This window comes from Sus scrofa, chromosome 13 (assembly GCF_054392235.1).
Source record: "Sus scrofa isolate SSC_HxYL_T2T_F1_AM1 chromosome 13, Sscrofa_HxYL_maternal_Yorkshire_Landrace_v2.0, whole genome shotgun sequence".
In the NCBI taxonomy this organism is placed as follows: Eukaryota; Metazoa; Chordata; class Mammalia; order Artiodactyla; family Suidae; genus Sus; species Sus scrofa.
This window is the reverse complement of record NC_139395.1, coordinates 143,003,260-143,011,114: the sequence shown is the minus strand read 5'-3', so window position 1 is coordinate 143,011,114 and position 7,855 is coordinate 143,003,260.

Here is a 7,855-nt window from a genome sequence, read left to right as displayed (position 1 = left end):
AACAAAAACAAAAACAAAAAAGATTAAAAATAAATAAATAAATAAAAAGATATGCATAAAAAATTATTACAAAGACAGATTTCTACTTTCAAACTCCTGTTGAATTGTAAGCTCTTATTACTGGAAGTAATTTTTGTTTGTTTGTTTGCTTGTTTTCTTAGGGCCACACCCATGGTGTATGGAGGTTCCCAGGCTAGGGGTCTAATCTGAGCTACAGCAGCCAGCCTACACCAGAGCCACAGCAACACCAGATCCAAGCCACATCTTTGACCTACACTACAGCTCACCGCAATGCTGTATCCTGAACCCATTGAGCGAGGCCAGGGATCGAACCCACAACCTCATGGTTCCTAGTCGGATTAGTTTCCGATGCACCACGACGCGAACTCCTAGAAGTAATTTTAAGGAACATATCTCTTGGCATTACCAATGTATGAGTATAAAACATCTGAGATTACTGGTAATATGGCCTTTTTGGGAATTTATCTAGTGGCCAAGAGCTCACTACTCACAGAGTAACAAGTTCTATCTTTACATAGTACTGAGTGTTAGAATGTCTTTCTTTTTAAAACTGAAGTCCAGCAACTTGTTTTCTACCTATTGGCACTAGTTCTACTTAATTTCTTCAAAACTTTGTTTAATTTAAAGACTATAATCAAACCTATTTTTATTCTCTTCTGTATATTTAAAAAAGACCCAAACTTTCTTGTATTTTATGATATTTTTATCTTAGTGTCAAATCATCACTAAGTCTTTGTAGTTTTTGGCATTTTGGAGAAATGCAGTACTTAAAGTAGAAATTTTATTATGAAGTATTTTTTCTCCTTTCTGTAGATGTGTACAAGTTTTAAAACATTTTTGAGGTTGTGAGGAGAAAAGAAATACAGCATTTTTCTGCCCTTACTTCATCCTTTACACTGCAAATTTGGATAAAAGTAGAACATGTGAAATAATTATCTTGATCAATGTATACCCAGACATTGTATATCACTACTGTTGCTTTAATTTTAGATATGATATTGCTTTAATTTTAGATATGATATTGCTTTAATTTTAGATATTATTTTATAACCTATCACTAATAATTTCCCTTATTTTTTCAGTTGTAAGAATATACTTGTATGTATCTTAATAAAGTTAACATAATATTGTTTATCCATGTCTTTACATATGTCCAAAAAGATTTTCTATGACTACACAGTCCATGATTTAAATGTAATGCAATTTATTGGCAGAGTCTCTTATTTGCCATTTAGAAAATTTTTATAAATGTTAAACTGATATGATAAAGTCATACATTATTTTTATTCAAATGTATTATTTTCATAAATTCATTAGTTTGTGCTTGCTGACTTAAAGGATATGGACATTTTAAAGTTCTTGAAATATATTCACATATGGTTGGACTTCATATAATTTTTCTCCTGATTACTTATGTTTTATTATAATGCATACAACTCGTGCATGTGTGCGTGTGTGTGTGTGTGCACGTGTGCATAAAAATAAATGACACTCCTCTTTTTCTATCCTAAGCTAAGAAACTAGCAATATACAGGAAAGGCACATACATGGAAATAAAAATTACCTTTATCGGAAGTTCCTGTTGTTACTCAGAGGTAATGAGCCACATGAGTCTCCATGAGGATGCATTTTTTTTTGTGTGTGTGTGTGTCTTTTTGCCATTTCTTGGGCCGCTCCTGCGGCATATGGAGGTTCCCGGGCTAGGGGTCGAATCGGAGCTGTAGCTGCCAGCCTATGCCAGAGCCACAGCAACGCAGGATCCGAGCCACGTCTGCGACCTACACCACAGCTCACGACAACGCCGGAACCTTGACCCACTGAGCAAGGGCAGGGATCGAACCCGCAACCTCATGATTCCTAGTCGGATTTGTTAACCACTGCGCCACGACGGGAACTCCAGGATGCATGTTTTATCCCTGGTTTTGCTCAGTGGGTTAAGGATCCAGAGTTGCTGTGAACTGTGGTGTAAGTCGCAGATGCTACACGTTGCTGTGGCTGTGGCTGTGGCTGTGGCATAAGTAGCTGCAGCTCTGATTTGACCCCCTAGCCCGGGGGTCACCGCACCTGAAGCACTAAAAAGAAAAAAAAAAAAAAAAAAATTTCCTTTATCACTTGAAAAAAAAGGTTGATTATCAAACATAATTTATGTTTGTAGTTTGTTTTATTATTATTTTTTCTTTTTTGGCTGCTCTGTGGCATTGTGGCATATGGAGTTCCTAGGCTAGGGATCAGGTCCAAGCCATAGTTGAAACCTACACAGGAGCTGCAGCAACATGGGATCCCTGTGTGCTGTAGCTGCAAAGGCACCATCTTCCCGTTGCACCATTGTGGGAACTCATGCTTGTGGTTTTAATAAGCTTCCTAATATTTTTTTCTGAATGATATAGATTTACTTGCCCCAGCTCAGATGACAATGGCCAGCCACACACAACGCCAAATGGAATAGAGTCTTTCTTGCTTCCAGTCCTCAGGGGAAGCAGAGATAGTATGTGTCATGTAGATGTTGACAGGAACGTGGGTAACTCATTTCCTTTCCTTCTTCCAGTCTCACCAGTCATATGTCTGTTCTTACAGAATGGTTGCCCTTTTATAGAAGTGAGGAGTAGAGAGTAAGTTTTTGTTTCCCAATATCTTTTCACTTCATTCTGTAAGTATTTCAGGGCAATGGGCTTCACCACTTCCTCTGAACATGTATATAAGCAAATATATAAACATGTACATTTATATACATCTAAATAGATGGAAACTAAGGGATACACAAAAATAATTGCTAATCACTTTTTAAAAGATAAAACTTTTGCAATATGCAACTTGATTTCTTAGCAGTTGTGTTCTAGGACAATAAGCCACTTTTTAAAAGAGCTTAGTCAAATTGCTTACCTGTCTTTTGATTCCCTTTCACTTATAAATGAATCTATGGGAATTTATTGTGTTTAATATCATTGGTTATAACTTAGTCCATGAGGCTAATACTGCTGTTTCAGAGGTGGCAGGCAGCAGGAAAGCTTCTTGTTGAATGAAGTAAAAGCAGATTATTTGCACTGTCTTCATCATGGCCCACTTTTTCTATATTCACAGATGATTTTGGAGTTTTACTTTGTTGCTGGCATGGTAGTTTATTCAAGTGTTATTTAGCATAATTAATTTCCTATCAATTATAATACTCTGTATCTTTCTCAGATTGTTTTGGAATGTATGAATGCTTCCACTAGCTAGAGGTTGGAATTATAATTTCATTTTGTTAAAAAAAATTATGGAACACCAAATTTGACTGAAAACATTCAAATTTGACTATTATAAATTTCAAGTGTTTCTTTGATTTGATAATATGTAAGGCAATTTTGCCACAAATTATAAGAATTCAGTTATGTTATGTTTTATATGCATTAAAAGACACGGAATTTTAACTTCACTTTAGCTTAACATTTTATATCTAAGTATATTACCTTGTCTTTTCATGAAAGATGTCACATTAAATTGGATTCTTGAGTTCTAGGACTAGAAGGAATCAAGCCCTGGTTGTCCTGTTTTGATATTACGCTCTGAACTAAACTTTTTGAAGAAGCCAGGCAGTGAAGTCTTTATTTCTACTATCTTCAGGATAAGATTAAACGCCACTGTCTGTGCTAATGCACCCTTCATGTTTTTAACGCCTAGTCAGCAATCCCTCTTGAGATAAAAAATCCTTAAGAGGGATTTCAGGAGCAATGAAGGCACTGAGGCCAAGTTTATGAAAATACTAGTGCTCCTGAAGCAGAAATTCATTTTATTTCAAATTAGAGTTGGACTAGCATATCTCTGAAATATAGTAATCATAAAAGCTCACTATTTTCCTTATTTTCTCTTTGTGGGAATAAAGTAATGAGGAGTTGAGCTGTGTTTGTTTGTGTCCTTTGGGATTCCGCCTCTCTAATCTTTCTGTTAATGCAAAGAACTTGCACTGTTTATGTATTTTTAGAGCAATATTGAGATTATTTATTTCAGTTTTGTCCAGAGGTTATCACAGAGCAGAGCTTCCCAACCAGGGCACCAAAGCACAATGAGTTAAAGTCCTGAGAGATAGTGATGCCCCTTGTCCTCATGGTGTCCTGAGAAGGCCTGGAAGAAATGGGGAATGACCATGCCTATCAGTAACCAGGATAAGCCTCAACTATATTCTAGCTTGCCCACAACTATCATTTTATTAAGTGTCGTATTATGAGAAAAACAAGAAAAAACAAAGTTACAGAGTATGGAAGAGGTTTGCTTCACTTTACATAATAAATACAGATTTGCATCCACTTGCTAAGTATCCTTCTATACGAAGTGAAGAGTTGCTTTTGGAAGGAGTTGTATCATTATAATGCATGATGTTTCTTAATATAACCCAATCCAATCCAACTGAAAAATTAAGCAATCACTTATGAGTCAATAAATAAAGGTCTAAAGCTGGTTATAAAGCTACTGAAATAAACTCTGGCTGAAACAGCCAATAAAATTTTATCATAAATCTCCCCACCCTCTGCCCTCTCAGTTCTATGTAGCCATAATCTGAGTCAGACCCACATCAAACGTTTCACTCTATAATTTATCCAAGGATTTTCTCTTTTCTGGCTAAAACCCTGCTATTAACAGTTGACTTTATTTTTTATATCCTTTGTTCATGTAGAAACAGTTTTTGCTACAGCATAACTTACTGCATATGAGATGGTAACTAGAAGCTATGCTGACATGTAAGCAGTGGGTGGTAGGCAAGACTCTGTTAGTATGAACATGATTTCTTCACATCACTCTGGAGGAGTGATATTCAAAACTAAAACTAAATATGTCATGGTTCTCCAGGTATGCTGAAATAAAATTGGCAAAAATTAAAGCCTCCCACAGTCCATCATCTATTGCCTTGTATTTTCTCTAAGGGTTTTGCTTTTTCTTTACGTACATGTAAAAGCAGGCATAGTATCTTTTTATCCCCTGGAGACTTATCTATAGAAGCTATAGGGAAAGGCTATGCTAGTAAAGAGAATTTTTAATTGTTCTTTTATTATAGATGCTACTGAATTCACTAATGAGGTAATCAAATAAAGTGTCCTCCAGGGGTGAAATAAAAGAACATTCCATATGCCAATCTATTTATTTACTTGGCCCACTTTTGATCACACTCTCCCCTTTTCTGTATGCAGACTTGGTTTGTGTGCAGGTCAAATTACCTCCTATTTTGTTATATCTTTGCCTTGGCAGGAGGTAGTGCCCTGACTCAACAATTGGGCTGTTAATAGCCACTTTCCTTTTAACACCATCCCTTCGGCCACAATACAAAAGGCAGTTCTTAACCGATCTTATTTTCCATAGAGGAAAAAACATCTACATGGATTGCAGTCACTAAGGAAGGTACACCTTCTTCTTTCATACTCATAAATAAAAATGGCCAAAGGACTTCACATTATTGCTTGATTTATTTTTCAAAAATGAATCATCAAACAAATAAACAAAAAATAAGGCTTATCCCTAAGCAGTAAGTCTTAAATGAAAATATGATCTTGAATCAGACCTTAAGAATTGGGAAATTTTTTTACATTTGTTTATCATTTCAGGAAAGTGTTATCTTCTGATTGATGTTAAATTGTCAATAGTTCTTCACTGTTTAAATATTCTTTGCCACCATGTGCACTCCCACTCCTACGAAGCTAAAGTAGTTAATGACTAGCTAAAGTAGTGGTAGTATGAAATATCTGTGTGCTGAAAATCCATCAAAAACTTTAAAAAAATATTTCTAGTCCTCAAAAAAAAAAAAATCCCTGGAATTTTACAAACACAGTTTGTATTTTCAGTTATTTTTAACAGGCAAGGCGCAGCAGCATATATGTTCAAAGAAAGAGTCATCTACAATAACAATAATGACTTAGGCAGCGAATTGGGAATTTTCGATCATTATTGATCCGCTTTCTAACAAACCTATTGAGTAGACATTTCTTTCTTAGTTTACTGGAGGAGCTAACTGAGGATTTGGAGATGATAATATAGCCTCAGGTGACTCAGTCTCAGAGGGTAGAGCAGGGATTTGAATCCAGGTATATTCGGATCCAGAGCCTATGCCCTTTACTGTCATACCTTGCTTGCTCAATTGCCCATTTTGTGTCATTTTTAGAGTCAAGAAATCATACCTTTCAGAGGCTTACATGCCCCATTCATGACAATTAAAAAAACAACAACTCCCTCCTCCTTTTTCTTGCCACTAGAGCTCAATGTAAAACTAGTAAGAATTTTCCTTGCCCGGAACAAGATCATTGATTCTTACCACCTAAAAATGTTTTAATACGTTTCACCCATCACCTTTGGGTCACATTGCCAGGGCAACCTTGCTGCTTGTGCAAAGAGAGCAGAGAGGGGACCAATTTCTCACATCACTGACTGAAATGAGTCTTGTTAAATGACCTAGTAGGTATAGTCCAGTGAGGGATCCCCAAACCTGGCAGTATTCACTTAAAAACCTTTGTGAATAAACAGCATTAGAAAGGATGCTTACTGAGTCTGGCAACTTGTTCTTCTTCCTCCTCCATTTCTTTCTTAATTTTGGACCCATAGCTTAATAAGTACCTGCTGTGTGTTAGTCACCGCTAAGTGCTGTAGATGACAAATAAAATACAAGGCAGAATGAACAAAGGTCAAAAAGGAATATGCGAACAAGAATCAATTTTCTCAATTCCTTCACTATGTATTAGTTTGTTAGGGTTTTCATAACAGAAACCACAGACTACATGGCTTATACAACAGAAATTTATGTTCTCTCAATACTAAGGGCTGGAAGTCCAAGGTCAGGGTGTCATCAGGATTATTGGTTTCTCCTGAGACCTCTCTCCTTGACATGCAGTTGGCTGCCTTCTCTCCGTGTCCTCATGTGGCCATTTCTCTGTAATGTCATCCCACCTGGTGTCTCTTCCTCTTCTTATAAGAACACTAGTCTTACTGGATTAGAGCACCACTCTTATGATCGATCTCTTAACCTTCAGGACCTTTTCAGAGGCCCTATTTTCAAGAACAGAGGGCCTATTTTCTTTGAAAGTTAGAGAGTCAACATACATAAAATTTGAAGGGGAACAATCCATAAAAATGCCCATTACATAAATGGTTATAATGTGTCCTGGAAAGAAGTCAGAGAGTCAAAACGATAATTATGGTAGCTAGCATGGATGCTGGAGCCAGAGGTTCAAATCCAGTGTCTGCCACTCCTAGTTGTATGAACATTGATCAAGTTTCTTAACCACAGTGCTTCATTCACCACCCTTGAAACAGAGAAAATAAGAGTACTGACCTCCTGGGTTATTGTCAGATGAAATAAGACGGCTATTAGCGGTAGATGAATAGTTTTAAAGATGTTATTACTCCCTTTTCTCCTCTGGATATAACATCATAAGAACCCTGAGAATAAAATGCAAGAGGAAAAATGGCAGAAATAAAACACTTTAATTGAGAAGTATTACCACACTAAATTTTCTTCAGACACTTGAGATTCTTACATGTGTAGCTTAATTCATTCTTTATTGAACATCTATTACACTTTAGAAATTGTTCCAGGCACTGTGAGACAGCAGTGAACAAAATGGACAGACACCGCTATGCTTCTGAAGCTCATATTCCAGAATGGATATAGATCACCTCCACATTTCACACCCGCTTCAGAAGCTGGGGGAAAATGAGACACATTAAATAGAAGGAAAAAGGCAATCAGTCAGCAAGTTGATGTTTATCAAGTGGCCAACGAATACAGACGGGCAGTATTAAGTCTGGGGTTGGAAGGGCTCCCCAAGTGCTGCTCTGATCCCTGAGATGCTGGTTTGGGCTTTTCCCGATCCAGGCT